Source organism: Panthera pardus, unplaced genomic scaffold (genome assembly GCF_024362965.1).
Source record: "Panthera pardus isolate Hobbes unplaced genomic scaffold, ASM2436296v1 HiC_scaffold_15, whole genome shotgun sequence".
In the NCBI taxonomy this organism is placed as follows: domain Eukaryota; kingdom Metazoa; phylum Chordata; class Mammalia; order Carnivora; family Felidae; genus Panthera; species Panthera pardus.
The window spans coordinates 32680338-32700911 of NW_026526710.1; the positions used below are offsets into that span (position 1 = coordinate 32680338).

At 41.0% G+C, this 20574-nt stretch overlaps 1 protein-coding gene and 1 pseudogene across 3 annotated transcripts in view; both read left to right on the top strand.

The window, feature by feature from the left end:
- Nucleotides 1-20574, top strand: part of L3MBTL4 (L3MBTL histone methyl-lysine binding protein 4) — a 442113-nt gene that overhangs the window by 249753 nt on the left and 171786 nt on the right. The gene's annotated exons all lie outside the window — the stretch shown is intronic.
- Nucleotides 13611-13937, top strand: LOC109248608 (cytochrome c oxidase subunit 6A1, mitochondrial-like; annotated as a pseudogene).

The window sequence follows — 20574 nt, forward strand, 5'->3', positions numbered from 1 at the left end:
TTATATTGAGCCAGCCCCATGATGCTAGACCCTCAAGTACTAATTGCATCTTTGAAGTAGTTCCTTAACTTATAGGAGTGAGAAGAATTCCTGAACTTATAGAAGTGAGAAGCGTTCCCAACTTGCTAACATGACATCTTTACATTGTGCTGGGTGCTTCAAAAACTACAAAGTTAAGAAGGTGCAGGTCCTTACCTAACTTAGAGTATGTTAGCAAGTGTGGAGTCTGTACATACAGAATGTAAAACCCAGAGACCATGGTTGGGGGAAAAGTGTTAGGATTTGTGCTGTGTGTGTGTGTGTGTGTGTGTGTGTGTGTGTTTTCTGATTCCACTTTTAACTCTCCATGATTTCACATCCCAGTATGTCAGGGAGATGTTTCTCATTTTATGTTAACCTCCCCCTTTTCCCACATGGACGTGCACACATCTATCCCTCACACAGTAACTTTCTCAAGTAGGAATGGTCTCAGTGTAAGTAGGAATGGGTCAGCATTCCAGGGACAGGGACACCCTCTCTTGACTCCACTCCATCTCATCCATTACCTGCTCCCTTGTCAAACTCCTTAACCAGCTTCTCAAACTGAGTGTCTCATAAATATCCCAAAGTCTATGGATCAAACTGAACTCCATCCCAAGCCAAAAATCTTGCTTTTCTACTATAGTTCCTACTTGCTTTCAAAGTTCCTACTTCTTAAGCAGAGTCATCCTGGACTTGCCCCCCCCCCCAACCCTTCCAACACCCCACACCCCATGTACAATCAGTCACCAAGTCTTATTGATCCTCTAACTTAATTTCTCCAAAATCTATCTCTGACCCCTGCCTGCTCCCTCCCAGGTCCATTGCATTTGATCTCTCATCAAAGTTCAGTGACTTGCAGACTGCTAGTTAGTGAGTTGCATACATCCTCCTGAAAAGCCTAAGATCTCAAAATTCAGGTTCTAGAGGCAATATAGTCTATCAGTTAGAAATGTGGAACCTGGAGTCAGAGTGCTTGGATTTGAATCTCAGTTTTACTGCTCACATAGCTGTGTGACTGACTGTCTATGCCTGTTTCCTCATCTAGGAAATGGAGATAATAATATTATGTGCCTATGTCAAAAATGTATAATGATAAATGAGATAAATGCACACAATACTTTAAAAACTACCTAGCCCCAAAGTATGTCCTGAACTGGTGCTGGCTGCTGTCAGGAAATGATATCACAGTCTATAGATTATCATTTTTACATGGAATTATGTGATTTATTAAGGATTACAAAACCTGAAATTGTGCTAAAATTAATGTGATTAGAGTTTTCCAAATGTTTTCATTTCTTCCTTCCTTCCTTCCTTCCTTCCTTCCTTCCTTCCTTCCTTCCTCTCTCCCTCCCTCCCTCTATCTCTCCCTCTCTCCCTCCCTACTTTCTTTTACTTTCTTTCTATTCATTTATTTACTTACATTTATTTACATTAATTATAGTTGACACATGTATACATTGTAGTGATTTGACATTTATATATACTACAGAGTGATCATTGTAAGTGTAGTCACCATCTGTCACCATACAAAGTTATTAAAGTATTATTGACTATATTCCCTATGCTGTACTTGATATCCTCATGACCTGTGTTATAACTAGAAATTTGTACCTCTTAATCCTCTTTACTTATTTCACCCACCCCCCAATCCCTTCCCCCTTAGCAACCATCAGTTTTTTTCTCTGTATTTATGAGTCTGTTTCTGTTTAGTTTTGTTTGTTTAGATTCCACACGTGAGTGCAATTATGTGGTATTTATTTTTTCTCTGACTTATTTAATTCAGCATAATATGTTCTAGGTCCCTGTTGTTGCAAATGGCAAGATTTCAATCTTTTTATGAGTGAGTAATATTCCACTTTATATATATGTGCCACATCTTCTTTATTCATCTGTTAATGGGCACTTGGGCTGCTTCCATATCTTGACTACTGTACATAATGCTGCAATAAACATAGGAGCACATATCACTTTTTGAGTTAACGTTTGGTTTTCTTCACATAAATACTTAGAAGTGGAAATGCAGGCTGATATGGTAGTTCTATTTTTAGTTTTTTGAGGAACCTCCATACTTTTTCCATAGTGGCTGCACCAGTTTATGTTCCCACCAGGAGTGCACAAGGACTCCCTTTTCTCTACAACCTCACCGGCACTGGCTATTTCATGTATTCTTGATACTGGCCATTTTGGCTAGTGTGAGATATTATCTCATTGTGGTTTCGATTTGCATTTCCCTGATGACTAGTGATATTAAACATCTTTTCATGTGTCTGTTGGCCATCTGGATGTCTTCTTTGGGAAAATATCTATTGAGGTTTTCTGCCCATTTTTTAATTGGATTTGTTTGGGGGTTTTGGTGTAGGTTGTGTGAATTTTGTTAAATATATTTTGGATATTAACCCCTTATTGGGTGTACTGTTGGCATATATCTTCTCCCATTCAGTAGGTTGTCTTCATTTTGTTGATGGGTTCCCTCCCCATGCAGAAGCTTTTTAGGTAGGTGCAGTTTCATTTGTTTATTTTTGTTTTGGTTGCCCTTATCTGAGGAGACAAATCCAAAACAATTATTGCTTAAGACCCATGTTTAGCAGTTTATTGCCCATGTTTTCTACAATTTTCATGATTTCGGGTCTTATATTTAGGTCTACATGTATAGTTCTTTTCCCCTTGTAATTTATTTCTAGTGTTTGGAAAAATGCTTCATATGATTTCAGTCTTCTTAAATTTATTGAGACTTGTTTTGTGACCTAACATGTGGTTTATTCTTTTTTTTTAAGTTTTTTAAAATGTTTATTTATTTTTTGAGAGAGAGAGACAGAGAGCATGAGAGGGGAGGGCCAGAGAGAGAGAGGGAGACACAGAATCCGAAGCAGACCCCAGGCTCCAAGCTGTCAGCACAGAGCCTGACGTGGGGTTCGAACCCACCAGCTGTGAGATCATGACCTGAGCTGAAGTCAGAAGCCAAACTGACTGAACCACCCAGGCGCCCCACATGTGGTTTATTCTAGAGAATGTTCCATCTACAATTGAAAAGATCATACATTCTGCTGTTTGGGGATGGGATGTTCTGAATATATCTATTAGGTCTATGTGATCTACTGTGTTGTTTAGGGCCACTGTTTCCATATTGATTTTCTGTCTGTATGCTATATCCACTGATGTAAATGGGGTATGGAAGTTTCCTACTATTATTGTATTATTGTCAATTTCTCCCTTTATGTCTGTTAATACTTGCTTTATATATTTAGGTAATTCTATGTTGGGTGCATACATGTTTACAATTGTTAGACTTTTGTTGGATTTATCCCTTTATTACTATGTAATGCGCTATTTGTCTATTGTCATGATCTTTATTTTAAAGTGTATTTTCTCTGTTATATGACAGGGGGTATTGCTACCCCTCCTTTCTTTTAATTTCCATTTGCGTGGACTATCTTTTTCCATTCCTTCACTTTCAGTCTGTGTTTTTTAGGTCTGAACTAAGTCTCTTATAGGCAGCATATAGATGGGTCATGTGAGTTTTATTGGTCCATTTAGCCACCCTTTGCCTTCTGATTGGGCGTTTAGTCCATTTAAAGTAATTATTGATAGGTATGTACCTAATGCTATTTCAGTAATTGTGTTCTGGTTGTTTTTGTATTTCTTCTCTGTTCCTTTCTTGCTCTTTTCCCTTGTGGTTTGATGATTTTTATTAGTGTTATATTTGGATATTTATTTATTTATTTATTTATTTATTTATTTTTATTTGAGACAGAGAGAGTTGGGAAGAGGGACAGAGGGGGAGAGAGAGAGAAAGAGTGAGAGTGAGAGTGAGAGTGAGAGAGGGAGAGAATCTCAAGCAGGCTTCATGCTCAGCACAGAGCCTGACAAAGGGCTTGATCCCACATCCCTGGGATCATGACCTGAACCAAAATCAAGAGTCAAATGCTCAACTAACTGAGCCACTCAGGAACGTCTTCTCTCTCTCTCTCTCTCTCTCTCTCTCTCTTTCTGTCTCTCTCTCTTTTGCATGTGTATGTATTATAGGTTTTTGTTTTGTGGTTACCATGAGGTTCATATTATAATACCCTGTGTATACAGAAGTCTATTTTAAGTTGATGATCACTTAAATTTGAATGCATTCTGCATTTTTACTCCTCTCTGTTATGTTTTGTTTTTGACATATTTTATATCTTTTTATTTTGTATATCCCTCAACTAATTATTGTAGATATAGTTTATTTTACTACTTTTGTCTTTTAACCTCCATGGTATCTTTATAAGTGTTTGATCCATTACCTTTACTATATTTTCTTTTCTCACTGCAAATTTTTCTTTAACAATTTTCTTCTATTTATGACCTTTTATTTTCTGCTTGAATAAGTCCTTTTAAACGTTTCTTGTGTGGAGCTTTAGTGGGGATGTACTTCTTTAACTTTTGTTTGTTTGGGAAATGCTTTCCCTGTCCTCAATTCTGAATGGTAACCTCGCTAGGTAGAGTATTCTTGGTTGTTGGTTTTTCCCTTTCAGTTTAACTATATCCTGCCATTCCCTCTGGCCTGAAAAGTTTCTGCTGAAAAATCAGCTGATAGTCTAATGGGTGTTCTCTTCTATGTAATTAGTTGATCATCTCTTTAATTTTAATTTTTGCCTCTGTAGTTACTATGTGTCTTGGTGTGGGCCTCCTTGGGTTCCTTTGTGCTTCTTGGACCTGGGTGTCTGTTTTCTTCCCCAGGTTAGGGAAGATTTCAGCTATTATTTCTTTTTTTTAACATTTATTTATTTATTTTTGAGACAGAGAGAGAGAGAGAGAGGGAGAGAGAAAGTGCATGAGCACGAGTGGGGAGGGGCAGAGAGAGAGGGAGACAAAATCCCAAGCAGGCTCTGAGCTGTAGGTTGACACGGGGCTTAAACTCACAAGCCATGAGACCATGACTTGAGCTGAAATCAAGAGTCGGATGCTCAACCAGTCGAGTCACCCAGACATCCCTCAGCTCTCATTTCCTCAAGTAAGTTTTCCACCCCCTTTTCTCTCTCTTCTCCTTCTGGGACCCCTATAATGTGAACATTAGTTTGTTGTTACAGAGATCCCTTAACTCGTCTTATTTTTTTTAATTCTTTTTTCTTTTAGCTGTTCTGCTTGGGTGATTCCCACTACCCTGTCTTCCAGATTGCTGATCCATTTGGCAGTATCCTCTAATCCGATGTTGATTCCATCTCATGTAATTTTCACTTTAGTTATTGTATTCTTCAGCTCTAATCGATTCGTTTTTATATTTTCTATTTCTTTTTTGAAGTTCTAATTGTATTCATCTACTCTGTTTTCAAGTGTGGGATCTTTATGTCCATGACTTTGAACTCTTTATCAGGTAGATTGCTTATACCTGTTTCATTTAATTCTTTTTTTTTTTTTTTGAGATTTTTGTCTTGTTCTTTGACTTGGAACATCTCTCTCTCTCTCTCTCTCTCTCTGTCTGTTTCCTCATTTCGCCTGCCAATCTGTGTTCATTTCTCTATATTAGGTAGGTCAGTATGTCTCCCAGTCTTAAAAAAGTGGCTGTATATAGAAGGTGTCCTATAGGGCTCAGAAGCACAATCCTCTCTGCTCACCAGAACCAGGTTCCCAGGGTGTCGCCTTTGTGGGCTGCATGTGTCTTCTCTTGTGTCTGGGCTGTGACTGTTGTAGATACATACCCCCATCCCGTGAGGGTGGGAGCCATTCTGAGGTGCATCAGTCCAGGCTGTGACTGCTCACCAGGTGCATCAGGGCTGGAGCTGCTGTAGGGGGACACCTCTGCATTTCCTGGTTTGATTCTGGTTCTGGTGTACCCTTTTCTGGGAGTTGCTTTTATTTTTTAAATTTTTAAAAATTTTATATCAATGTTACTTCTTTTCAGTTTATTTATTTTGAGAGAGAGAGAGCCAGAGCATGCTAGTAGGGGAAGGGCAGAGAGAGAGAGAGACAATCCCAAGCAGGCTTCACGCTGTCGGTGGAGAGCCCAACACGTAGTTCGATCCCATAAACTGTGAGATCATGACCTGAGCTGAAATCAAGAGTCAAAAACCCAGCTGACTGAGCCACCCAGGAGCCCCCTGGGAGTTTCTTTTGGTGATGCTGGTCCCAGCTAAGGCCACCTGCTGGGTGCAGTGGGGGCAGGAACCACTTTGGGGGAGTGGGGGAGTGCCAAACCCAGTTGAGGCTGCCTGCCAATGTGGCAGAGGGGGAGCTGGTTTGGAGGGGCATGTTGGGCAGAGCAGACCTGCAGAGGATCACCAGGACAGGATGACTAGTGTTGGCAGGGTTGATGGACAGCATCAGAAATGGCACTTGCCAGCTCTCAGTCACCATGGTAGAAGGAGGGTAAGAAAAATGGTGCCCCCCTGTGCTTCTTTTCCTCCAGAAAGTTCCTACAGATCCCTGCCCCTCTGGCAAATGTCCTAGACTGAGTCAGTAAGTCTCCATTATGATGGAGATTATGGTTCAGGTGCTTCTTAAAGGGCTGCCTCTATGCTGTGTCTCCGACTGAGTGTGCTTGTGCGTCTGCCCTTTAAGAGTAGAGTCTTGGTTTCCTAGAGTTCTCTGGCTTTCCTAGAGTTAAGCCTTGTTGATTTGCAAAGCCAGACATTATGGGGGCTCTTCGTCCTGGTGTGGGTCCTCAGGACAGGGGGTGCCTGATGGGGACTTGAACCTTTTGCTCCTCAGGGAGGATCTCTGTGTTTTTCATATCCTTCCTGCTTGTGGGCTGTTGTGCTGGGAGTGTGGATCCTGACTGGACCACTTCGTTGCTCCTCTCACCTCTCTTGATGTGGCTTTTAAAAAATACCTTCAGTTATCAAAATTTCTTAAGTTTGACTTCCCTGTTTTTTTGGCAATATTACAAGATTCCCATTTTCTGTATTCATTTTTAAGGTAATTGGAATCCCTATAATTTGGGAGAATTGGCTACCTCCAGTTGGCCAGGATATTCATTTACTGCTGTGCTTGCTTTTTTGTTATAAATTGTTTGGATAAATCATTATTAATTGTAATTGTAACATCCCCCAACATACACACAATGCTACTCCAAAATGTATTCTTTTATTTATTTATTTATTTATTTATCAATCACTGAATTATTTTTTCCCCACTGGAAAGTAGAAACGAATGTTTTGGTCAAGATATCTAACAAAACAAAGTGTGAAGGTCTGTTGACAGTTGCAACAGCTTCATGATTATCTTTGCTGATGTCTTTCCTGTGATTGTCTGTATAAAACTCAAATCTGACCTCATTATCTCCATTCTTTTTTTGTTGAAGTATAGTTGACATGGGTTTCCATTCTTAAAGCTCTCCCTTGGCATCCAGTATCTGACAGGCTCCTTTCTTTGCACATACACAAGGTGCTTCACAATCTGTGCTTTACTCGCTGCCATACCTTACTCTTCCCAAAGCAGAATTATTTCATTTATCCCAAACAGAATTACTCCTAACACCTTGACCATTGGCCTTATAAGATTTTGAAGCCAATACAGCACTTTCTATACATTCCTCCATATATTAGCTTTCTTTACAGAAAAGTCACCCCCTCAGCTGGTGTCAAATTCCTGGGTGGTAAGGAGCGGGTAGGAACACTTGTTCTACAGTAGGAATTACGTGTAGCATCCTATTCTGATGTCTTTTATGGATCGTGTTTGCATAATCAACCAAATCAAATCAGTTTTTATTGCTGAGTGCTATATTAAGTCGAAGAGTTGATCTTATTTACTCATATAATTCAAACTAAAGTTCTAATGTCCAGGATCTTTGAAAATCAGATCAAAGTAATTGTGTCTACATAGATCTATAAAACCACACACAGCGTTTTCTCATATACGAGCAGATGAAGTCCCTTACTGACATTAATTTGCAAGTATTTTAAGGTATTTTCAGATATTTTAACTTTCATATATTTTTTACACTCTTTTGTTTTACTTTTGTTATATTTATGTGACTCAACAATTGCCTCAGTACTTTATTGTATATGATACAATAGATTTATAGATCAAACATTGCAAAGAATACTAAAAATTTAAGGTTTGGAAAAAAATCTTAGAGGTCATCTTATGTATTCTACCATTTTATGGAGGCTGTACCCAACTTGAACTTTATCTATTTTATTGATATAGTCTAGTGAAATTTTACAAAAAGCATCACACAGGTTGCCTGGTAGTGGTATTCTGTGAAAATAAGAACAATTAAAAGAAAATATGAGGAAGACACCTTTTAAATCCATGTTCTCATCTATATTTTGTTATGAATATTTTTCCCTTGGTTCTTTTTCCCTTGACTCAGTATTATAATGCTTTGGAAACAGAGGAAGAAAAAAACTATATATATATATATATATATATATATATATATATATATATATATATATATAATGAATTTTTTCTTCCATGAGCTTCCCATTTATGTTTGAGGGAGCTGTAGTTTGCAAATATATGAAATAGAATAAAATCTTATAGCTGCTGATGAATGAGTGAAAACTAAATGTACATTACTATGTTTCTAAATGTGTTTTTAAAGAGAGAGCAGAATGACACAGGGCTAGTCCAGCCAGGCCTCTAAGAATGGTGTTGACCTGGGCCCAGAAGAGCACAGAGCATCTGGACCAGTGGAGGGAAAATGGTGGCCCCTTTAGAGATGGAAATGGCACAAGCATAAGTAAAATTAGAATCTGTTGGCTCTAGTACAAATTTTATTCGATTTATTAAAATTTTGTTTTTCTACGTGCGTGGTAGTTACTTTAGTTCATTTCCATTTTTTCTAGTTATTTTAGTTCATTTCTATTTTTCTAATGCCATTTAATTCATATATTTATACTCATTGCAGACATTGAACCAAGGTATAATGCATGTTATATAGCCCAAGCTTCTGCAAAAATGTACAGTGTATTTTTGCAAAGACCATAATATTCAATAATTCATAGCATTCAGTCTCTGAGGCCTAATGTAAGTTATTGAAAAGGTTAACTGTGAAAAGCCACTTGAGAATGAAAAGTTCAGAGTTCCCATTCAGAGCACCAGTTTGTATGGTTGGGTGTGGATTTCCTCCTACCCACCACACCCAGCTCAGCTGCAGTTCACCCAGTGTTCCACCATCAGATGAAACTCTCCTTTTCTCATGCCATTAAGGCATGATTTGTCTGTTTTATCTTATGCATAGTCTTTCATGGTGGACTTTTTCTACCCTTAGAATCAAAATTAAATACCTAAGATAAAGCACTAAGGTGTCAAGAGCTTTCTGTTGTGCTTTGCATTCCCTGAATGTCTTTGAAAAGGTTTAAAAACACCAGAACCAAAAAACCATGCCTACCTCGGTCTTCTACAGAATTGCCTTTTGACAATCTTTTCAGTCAGATCATTTGGAAACTGTAATCCCAGTCACATTTGATGCTAAATTTCTTTTAATAGATCTCATTTCTTTTATTATATTGTGAATTAGCTACCTAGACTACCTACCCCATTGGGCAATGGGATTTCCAATAGTTCTTGCTTTGGAAATTCACCAAATTTGAGAAGTAAGATGATGGACTTTGGAGCTAGAAAAATCTTGGATTTAAATTTTCATTCTACTCTGGCTGACTCTGTGTCTCCGAGCAAGTTACTTTGCCTCTGCAAAGACTTGCAGGCTTGCGTGTTTAAATACCTATTTATTTATTTATTTATTTATTTATTTATTTATTTTTAATTTTTGAGAAAGGCAGAGAGAGTGCGAGCAGGGAAGGAGCAGAGAGAAGAGGGGGAGAATCTGCGCTGTCAGCGCAGACCCCAACATGGGGCTTGAACTCATGAAACTGTGAGACCGTGACCTGACCGGAAATCAAAAGTCGGATGCTTAACCGACTGAGGATTGAGCAACCTTGTGATTAAGTACCTTAATGGCTGCTTTCAGTTGTCTGGCTCATGCTGGCCTTTCAGTAAAATAGTAGGGCTGGGGTGAAGAGTGCAGGCACATTTGCTTCCCATGCCATTTCTCTTCATTGATCTAGAAAATTGGAAGTTGACTTTATTTCCTAAAACTTAAACAACCAGTGTGGTTTTCTTCTAGGTACTTGTTATAATTATACTATCCATAAAGGGGTTGCTGATCTCTGAGTGAATATTGACTAATGTTTAGGATAGTTTGAAACATTTAGAATTACTGATTTAGATTTAAGATTAGCACTCCCTATAAGCCCCATTAAACTGAACTAAAGAACTTTGCTGTTCCTTAAAATAAAAATTTGAATACATTGCAATTCTGCACCTAATTCTGATGTGTCACTTTTTTCCTGACACCAGGCAATTTTTCAACACTGGCTGGGTGTCCTGCAATTCAACTCCATTCTGACAGTGCTTACCTAGAGTAAGCGTCAGGCTCCACAGGGTAAGGGCTCAGTCCTACAAGACTGCTCCAACCCCCAACTTCAGATGCCAGTCATAAGTCCAGGTCATCACCTGTGCTTCTAGCTATATATAGATCAGAGGTTCCAATGACCCACTGCTTGGGTTCAATTAATTTGCTAGAGTGTCTCCCAGAACTCAGAAAAACATTTTACTTATTAGATGATCTGTTTATTATAAAAGAATGTAATTCAGGAATAGAAGCCAGATGGAAGAGATGCATAGGGCAAGGGACACAGAGCTTCTGTGCTCTCTCCAGACTAGACACTCTCCACAAGTCTCCATATGTCTCCCAGCCCAGTGGCTGGTAAGGTTCAGAGGAACCTTATCCTTTGGTTTTTAATAGAGGCTTCATTCCATGGGCACAATTGATTAGATCATTGGCCATTGGTGTTGAACTCAATTTTCCAGCCCTCCCCATCTCCAGGAGTGGGAGGGAAAGTTCCAGTCCTGTAATCACTGGTTGGCTGCACTGGCAGTCAGCCTCCAGCCTTAGGTGCTTTCCCAAACTCGCATCATTAGCATAACAAAAGACCTCTATTGCTCTCTTGGCAAGCAATTGCAAGGGTTTTAGGAGCTCTGTGCCAAGACAAGGAGGAAGACTAAGTATATATTTCTTATTGTAAATCACAATATCACAGTCGTAAACATACCACAGTGAAATGAAAGTATTCTTACTGAGTTGTTCACTAGCTTTGTCGTTGTCAAACCAAATGGATATAAACCGGCCGCTCACCTGAGCCTTCTCTGTGAAACACAGTTTTCCCTTCTTTTATCCCTGATTTAGCAATGGTATTTTTTCACATCTCCTTCTACCTCTCTTCTTAGTCTACACTCTCACCTTCTTGCCTCTGGGTAGGGTCTATATTCCTTGTGCCTAGTGCTTATCTGCTAGCATTTGGGCAGAAGGTGGGTGACCTTCTCTCCCAAATTTCATGTGACATCCCCAGGGAGATGAATCGTCTCCACCCCTGCCATCCTACGCTATCTTTACTTACCCCTCGAATTCCCCAGGGGCCCCTAGCAGGGATTTCCACTCTTGTCTTTGCTCAAGGGTCGCCTGCCGCTCTGGCCCTCACCATATCTGCAGCACACCAGCCTTACTGCCACTGCTGCCTCTGTTGTCCCCTTGGATTGGAACTTTGTGCTGCCACATGCTCCCTGGGCTTGTTCAGGTATCCCCTCCCAGAGATGACTTCTCTGCCCAAGCTGTCCACGGACAACAACTCTGCCATTCTCTAACTCCTCAGATGTCTTTGTGTTTTGGATGCCACATGTCACAGGCCAAAGAGTAATGCAGACTTGGAGCTGAAGACATAGGCCTGAATGAATGAATGAATGAATGAGCAAGTGAATGGATGGCTTCCCTTTTAGACTACAAGATCCCGTGGAGCAGGGTTTTTGTGTTACTCACCTTTGCTCCTTGGAATGTGCGCACTCTTGCAGGTGGTAAATGCAAGTCAGAAAATGCTTGTAGAAGAGTCCAGGATGTGATGAGCCAGTTGGTGGCGCTGTCTCCTGCCCCACGCCCCACGTGCTCCTTCCTACCATGGGCTGGGATGATTCAGCCTGTGTCCTCCCTGCAGGGTGGGGCCTTGGTGAATATGTGTCCAATTTGCTTGGTGTTTGCCTCACTTTGTACATTTTATAAACGTAATCCTCCTGTACTTAGTTCCCCCTTCCTGCTCCTTCAGCCCTTGTTGTAAACACTGTTTTAGAAATCGGAGCTCGACAGAATAAAATATCTGATTGCGTGGAAATGCTTTGCTAATGTTTTAAAGTAGGAATAAAAATAATAACATAAAAATATGACTGGCTCCAATGCCTCTAATATGGTAGATCTAGTGGAGAACAGAGAACCTTTTTTTAAAATAAATTAGATTTGGATGTGCCACCTGATAACTATAGACTTTTCTCGCCAGGGTACGTATGAAGTTGTTTTGTTTTGTTTTGTTTTGTTTTGTTTTTCTGAAATGGCAACCGCCATGCAGAGACAAGTGCTGGTGGGAGTGTGGAGTGACAGGGCCGGCCACTCAGCCCCCCAGGGTGAGGACCCTCGATGCTGGTGCCATCCTGTCGGACACAGTTGGCTTCACCATTTGTGCCCACAAACTTGAGGGGAACGGAGCTGCTCTCTCAGCGTGGATATAAAAATAAGTAGATGCAAGAGAGGATTTGATCCATATGCTCAGGAAGCCCAAGCAAACCTCAGAAAAGTGCTTTATCCTTAGGAGTTACCAGAGATGTGACTGTACGACACGAACCTGACAATACTCACCGCTCATCGTGCCCCAGCCTACCACGTGCAGGTGTGGATGCAGTGGTTTGCAGCACCTGTTCCAGACAGAAGTGGGTGTCTGGTCCTGATCACGATGCACTTTCTGACTTGCCTGAACCCTACAATATATTCCCTTATGATTGTATCAGTCTCCCCACCCCCTCCCCCTCACTTAGACAGGAAGGTGTTCACCCCAGCCTCGGACGGGCCTGTGGAGCTGCTGAGTCTGGGTTTCCAGAAAGGGGCACCTCCTCTGTTTTGCAGCATCAGCGGTGTTGCATGAAGCGTGATGGCTTCGAAGAGGGTGGCAAAAGTAAAACTAGATTACACTGCCATACAGTGCAGTCTCATACATGGAGGGTCTGCAGTAACTGCACATCATTGGTGGTAATCGACAGCCCACAGGGTGTGCAGCTGCGTCCAGGGAAGAGGATGAGCCCTACTTGTCCATAAGGAGCAATCCTGATTGGACCTGGGAGGAATTTGCCAGGTTAGTGCCTCAAGAGACTTCCCCAAGTCATGTGATCCCAGCTGTTTGCTCCAGTCCCCAAATCTCTCTCTCTCTAAGTTTTTATTTATTTATTTTTGAGAGAGAGCATGAGCAGGGGAGGGGCAGAGGTAGAGGGAGAGAGAATCCCAAGCAGCCTCTACACTGTCAACGTGGAGGCGGATGTGGGGCTCAAACTCACAAACTGTGAGATCATGATCTGAGCTGAAACCACGAGTGGGACACTTAACCAACTGAGACACCCAGGCGCCCCCCTCCCCCCAAATCTCTCTTTATGTGGCTTTGTCTTGAGGCCAGGCTCTTGCTCACCTAGACCCTGTGCCTCCTTACTGAGGCATAGGAGAACTTCTGGGTCTCTTCTGTGTCCCACACAAGTTGTGTCAACACAGAAGTATGGCCTCGGGCTTATCAAGGTCCAGGTTGAAAATGGCAGTGGCAGCTTTGCCCCAGGTGCCTGGGCTGCTGGGGCAGTCGGGCACATAGCTGGGGCAGTCCATGTCAAGGGGCACCCACAGTGAGGATGACTCACCTCATGTGTGGAAGGCCCTCACCTCCTTCTAGCACTCCCCAGTGTGGGAGTGTGCGTGCTGAATGTCTTCCTGAAATCACATCATGCAGAGCACGAAAAACCAGAGTTCATCCCTACCCCTATCTCCTCATCAAGTCCACGTCCTTTCCCTGGGGAGATGGTAATCATACTCTATTCCTAACTGTCATGTGAATCCACTTCCAACTGGCTATGAAGATGCATAAAGAGAACCTGGACCGCTACCCATTGGGGACCACAGCACTCGTGTGGATCATGACTCTGCACATGGACCAGAAAAGTATATAGGACCTTAAGCTCACCTTCCTTACTCGTATCAAATGATGAACAGTATACTAATTTCCATCCCTTTGCTTATGGCAGGAGATGGCTTAAATAAATAACTTAGATTGGTCCATGAAAAAGAAAAGCAGAGGTATGGCCTTGGGCTCATTAACTTGGCCACTGGCCACTGCTATGTCATTACCTTCTGCCATGTGGGATCTTTTCCTAAAGATGTGCAGCTACCCCCTAGTGTACCAAAGGAAGCAAATAGCTGACTAGCTCCCTATTCATAAACAAATGCCCACCCCAGTGCTAGTCTAACGAGGGGGGAATGTGAACAGAAGAGGAAATGCAAGAAGAAGGAATGTGAGTACACACACCCCTGACTTAGTCTTCCTTTCACCTCTCGTCTCCTCCATGCACTCCTTTCTTTTGATTTCTTTTTTTAAATGTTTATTTATTTTTGAGAAAGAGAGAGAGCATGCATGCATGCGTACAAGGAGGGGAGGGGCAGAGCCAAGGGGACAGGATCTGAAGTGGGTTGTACTCTGACAGCAGAGAGCCAAACGCGGGGCTTGAATCCACGAACTGTGAGAAGATGACCTAAGCTGAAGTTGGACGCTTAACCAACTTAGCCACCCAGGCACCCCATTTCTTTAAATTTCTTAAACACAAATTATTTACACCCCAGGACCTTTGCATATGCTCTTGTCTCTGTCCAGAATGGTCTATCTGCTCTTCTAATAGATGACACTTTCATACTCTTTAGAATTCATCTCTAATGGTCCCTTCTGAGAAAGGCCTTGCCTGGCCACATAACCTAAAGAACAACCACCACTTCCATTTCACCACTTCCTTTTCTCCATAGTGCATTTCATAATATGCAGTCATTTTAAGGATCTGTTTCCTTGTGTTTTGTCAGTAGTCCCCATGACACTGTAAGCTTATAGGTGGAAGGATGAAGAGTGTTGTGTCTGCCAGTATTTCTTATTTATCTGTTTATTTCTCTAAGAGTTGGTTAGTCACTTATGCCAAAGCATCTCTAGAGGCCACCTTGGGCTCTCACCTGCCACCTTTATGGAGGGAATTCTTGAGTAGTAGCTGTGGAATTAGTCCAGTCCGGCCTAGTAGCAGAAAGATAGGCTGAAACACTCCCACTGCTAACAAAGAGAACTTCCATGAGTAGGAAGTTGACAGGCAGAAAAAGAAGATTTCCTAGCTGGCTTCCATGTCTGAATAATTTTGTCATTGTTCTTTCTTTAGCTTCTGTTTGATTTATATTTGGAAGTAATTATGATGCTTGATTATCAAATAAATTAAACATAGCATTATTATGAAGTTAAATTGCACATTAATAGCATAGTATTACAAACAGTAGTAATAGTATCTATAACCTTTATTATTATTTGTATTAAAGACCTTGTGAACATTGCTAATTTATTTAACTGTTAAGCATAAACAAGCATAATAGAACATAACTCGAGAAGGAATATAGCTCATTTTCCCATTTGGTTCATTACTCAGCTGATGTATAAATATAACAGAATGACTTGTAAATATACCAAATGTCCTGGCACGTGGTTTATCCTGGTAAGTGAGAAAAAAATAATGAAATCTGCAGTAAGAACTGAATGATTAATGAAGCCCCTTTGATGAACATTTGGGACCCTGTGGAACTAGAAAAGTTTTTTTTTTTTTTTTCTGTTGGAGATGGAAAGTCACATAGATTATTAAATAAGACTTAGTGTGGTTCTAGTCCTGATCTGGAATAATCAATCTGATGATGGATAGATGTCATTCTGAGGAAAAAAAAAAAAAGATTAATTTAGCCAGGTAACAGCACATTTTCAATTTCCTTCTTTTCTAAAGATAATTTTATAAGGAGTCTTTAGTACTTGTTCTTCCAAAATCCAGCAAGCAAGTAATCAGCAGTTTTAAGAGTCCCTAAGTACTCATTGACTTAATAGACAATTACAGCATATTGTGTTTAAAAAAAGTTAGCTATTTTAGAAGTCCCTAATTACAGATTTACATGATAGACTTATCAAGGAAAAATAATACATTTCAAAATGTACTTACAGTCTTAATGATATTATCTGTTTTAAATGTTCCTTGTTGAAGTGCTTATCCTGTGTGCTCTACCTTCTGGAGGTGTGAGGGCAGAATTCATTTACTTTGTTCTAAAATTCGATGTTTGGGTGTCTGATGCTAGCTCAGAACAGTTTTGCAGATTATTTTCTCATCATAGCTAAATGACTTCATTTGCTACTGTTCACAGTTATTGAAATGAAATGTGACAGGGTGGTCTTAGTTATCCTATTACAGACACTGGGAGATTGTATCTCATCAAGGCACTGCTCTGTTCCAAGTTACTGGCACTTAATGCAAATGCATACTAACTTCTGAAAGTCATGGCATACCTCAGGTGGTTTGACAATAAAGCAAAACATATTCTCACCCTGTCCCAGTGTTTGGGTCCTATCTGGCCATAGATCTGTGGATGTCAACACATAGATGTCCAGTGGAGACCCTGTGTTGGGCAGCAGACCTTTCAGGATTTCTCAGCAAGAGTTTTAACCCTATCCAGAAGACTTCAATGTCCTCCAAGGAGAGGGAAAGGGACGAGATGCAGTTGTTGCAGCCCTACCTCTACATTGCCCTACAGGTCCAGACAATGGAAACCTTGAGTGATCAACAGATTGCCTAAGAATATTGCTTGAGGAAGGGCTTACCATCTTAGAGGGTAGTGTTGGAGTTGTCACTGAACAAAGAATTTTTTTTTTTTGGCATTCTCGACTGTATTAAGCTCTGTGCCAGAGTCAGAAGGTCCTGTAGGACATGGTTTAGCACTGGTGACCACGGTGGGTGGTGCAGCTGGGAAAGGGAGATGTCCCATGAACAGGCACCCTGGGGGGGCTCGGGGCAGGTCACACAGGAGGTGTTACAGGATCTCTCTGCTGCCACAGGCACCTGATTCAGTGTGAAAAGAGTGGAATTCTGCCTCCCAAGATGCTAGTCACACCAAGGTCATTTTTAAACTTGGGGATCAGAATGGGGATGGGGAGTATGTGAGGGCAACTCCGGGTGTTGCTTTACAGACAAGCCTAGTGGTGTTAGCATCTTGGAGATGTTTTGTTCACTTGTCTTTCATGGTGTTAGAAAGATTGAAAAAAGGGGCGCCTGGGTGGCTCAGTTGGTTAAGCGTCCTACTTTGGCTCATGATTTCGGGATTTGTGAGTTCAAGCCCTGCGTCGGGCTCTGTGCTGACAGCTCAGAGCCTGGAGCCTGCTTCGGATTCTGTGTCTCCCTCTCTCTCTGCACCTCCCCTGCTTGTGCTCTGTCGCGCTTTCAAAATTAAATAAACATTAAAAAGAAAGAAAGATTGAAATATATCTGTCCATTGGATATATCCTTAAATGACCCATTGGAATTAAAATAGAATGAAATATTTTTAAATGTAAAATAAACAATATATTTTTGCAGTATGAAAGAAGCTGCATAGAGATTCTGGTTTGTTTTTTCATTTCACTCTGCATTCCAAGCAACCAAGAATCACAAAGTGGAAATGTACACAAAGCTAAACTTCAGTGCATAATGCAAATGACAGACTTAAAGAACTGAAAATTCCATAACATATTTGGAAACTAAGAGCCTTTAGCTTATATTTTACTTTTCATATATGCTTTGGTACTCATTCAAACCAGAGAGTAAAAATCAGAATATTTTTTCGTTGCAAAGAAATACATTTTCCCTAAATGCATACGAATACTGTAATTATAAGAGATGTCAGAATACCCTCCACGGATCTTTGGGCTCACAACTCTTTACGCTAGTGCATCCAGAAGTGCTGACCCTGGATCTTTCCTTGCATGACCCGCTCATGGAAGGATTGACGTGCATAGGAGCCCCTCATTGTAGGAGCTGCAGACACAAAGTCAGAGCCGCTTTGACTGGCCAGTAGCCTATCCCTATCATATTTGACATGACCACTGGCCTGTCTTCTGCTACATTTCACCTGCCCTAGAGCATTCTTTAGAATGCTTCTAATTTTTCTTGCATCATTCCTTCACAGAAATTTTCTATGTGGAATGTTATTTCTATAATCACCAAATGGTTGAAAGCCAATAAGGGTGAGGACACGGCTGCTGAGAGTGTATCACTTTGCTTCTGGGTTACTGACCCTCTCTCCTTTCAAGACATTATTCTCCTTGAATACTGCTACACTCTTTTTATTGCTGCTCTACTTGACTATTTTTCTGAACATTAAAGCCTTTATGTCCTAAGGAATTGCAGAAGAGAGTAAAAGAAATGGCTGTGGAAGTTTATATTCTTTAATGTGGAGTTTGTGGGTTTTCTTAACAATGACAAGAACATCCTCCATCATTTTCTTTGAAGTCATCAGTCTCTTCTTCATATCAGTGGATCTGTTTTGTAATGGAAGTCATTAGGAGCCGACTCTTTTTATGTAACACCTCCAAACAAATCTTATACAATGCCAGGCAGTCAGGGAAAACTCAGCACTACAGTGGAGTCTCACATCTGATTCTAGGGTTAGCTTCTAAATTCAGCAAGTAAGGCAAACAGTGTAGTTAGTCACAATTACTGAGAAGTGGGTCTCACTAAGCCCAGCACAGTGCATCTCTGAACTAGACAGTTGGCATGTACTGAGCATAAGGCAAAATGATTGGCATGAGTTCAGGGTCATGCTGTATGAAGACCAAACAGCCTTTAAAAATACCTGGACCACTGCCAGCTCAGGAAAGTGCTCCCACTGTGAGGAGCACATGAGGACCGGTGGAGTGGTGGTCTTTGATTCCCTGTGCATGCTCGTTCCCACGGCCGTTGCTGAGTAGCATGGCGGGATCACCCAGACTTCATTCTGTTTACTTCAGATATTTGACTAACATGTGCATGGCTACCCTAACTGTCTCTTTAAGCTAGGAGTAGTAGTTGATTTTAAAAGTTCACATATATAAACCTGTACAAGTTTTGAATATAGCAGTTGCCTATTAGCATAGCAGAGTGAATAGAGCACAGGTATGCAAGTTAAGAAGCTTGAGTTCTTGTCCTAACTGGCATAATATGATTTATGATCCGGCACAAGTGATTTGACCTCCCAGACCGTCATTTCCTAATTTGCAAATATAAGAATGGTCTAGGTCAGGGGTTCCCAACCCAATGGGGAACACCTAAATAAGATTCAAAAGCTTACCCCTGGAATTCAGATTCTGTGGGACCTGGAACTTTATATATCCCAATATCTCTGAGTCCTTTCCAGCTTCGAATGCCATTAATGGCACCTCTCTCCTCACGACTCCCAAGCTTTCCTTATCCTGCTGTGTCCATCATCTCTGGTCCATATACCAGAACTTGTGGAACCTGGTATATTCCTGTCCTGCTGCTTTGGAGTGCACTGAAGAGGCAGGTACCATGGACACTTGCAGTTATAGCCAATTAGCATTTCATGGTGGGGCCGTATAATGGGAGCTTTCTGACCTTCTCTGAATGGAGCATTTTTATTTCTATGATGAAAGTGGACGTTGTTATTTGCTGTTTTGTTCAGGCAGCACACAGGAGATGTAGCCTATTGCACGGAGCTCCCTCTGGGAAGCACTGACACGCAGTAAGTGCTCATCCTTCTCCCTCAAGCCTATAATCCAAACTAGTTCAAAGCCACCGGTGGATAAACTAGTGCACAGGTCTTGGAGGGAAGGTGAGCTCCTCCTTCCATTTCATCCAGGCATCTACTATAGCCATCAGCATTGAGAATTTCCTTCCCACTAGAAACGTGGCAATCCTGCCAAGACCGTACACAAGTTACTCAGTATGGGAATGTCATTCATTGTGGAATTAGTTTTAGGGCAGAAGCCACAGGGAGAAGTGTACCTGTTAATTATATACATATAAACACGCTTTCCAAAGAACTCTCAACATTTTTTATTAAGAGCAGTTAAAAGCTTATGGGTAATGGAAGTTCTTAACGTGGCCGAGCTAGGTCAAGGCTAATTTGAGGAGTGATTATGAATGCCAAAGTTCTGCTTTCAATGTAAGGTGCAGGTTATTGGAACGAGGCTGTCGTCACCCCACTTTGGAATCTGGAGTTACAGAGTATGTTTAATTCTTCTCAATATTTTTTCCTCTTGGTAAAAGGGGAGAAGGCAGCTCAAGGATTGGAAAGCTCAAAAACAAATCACGATACACAGTTTTTGACACTTCTTTTCTCCCTTCACATGAATAAGAAAAGTCCTAGGAATAAGGAAGGCATAGTTACCACCCTTTTGGATTCTATTTAGTATCATGTTGCAGGAGGTAAAGTAGAGAGGGAGGAGGAGAAGCGGGGAGGGGTTCCAGCATTTCATGTCTAATAGGTGGGAGTAATTCATTTACATAAAGCAAGTACCAAACTAGTCATTTTTTTAAAAAGCTGATTTCATATAAAAGACAAACCAGGGGAGATTCAGGACAAAAGAAAGTAGTTTTAGTTTTTATAATAGCTTTGAGAGAATTCGTGCAAAGTTAAGATTTAGAAGACAAGTGCATCTATTTTTATTTCTTTTTTAAAAGTAATGAAAACAATGA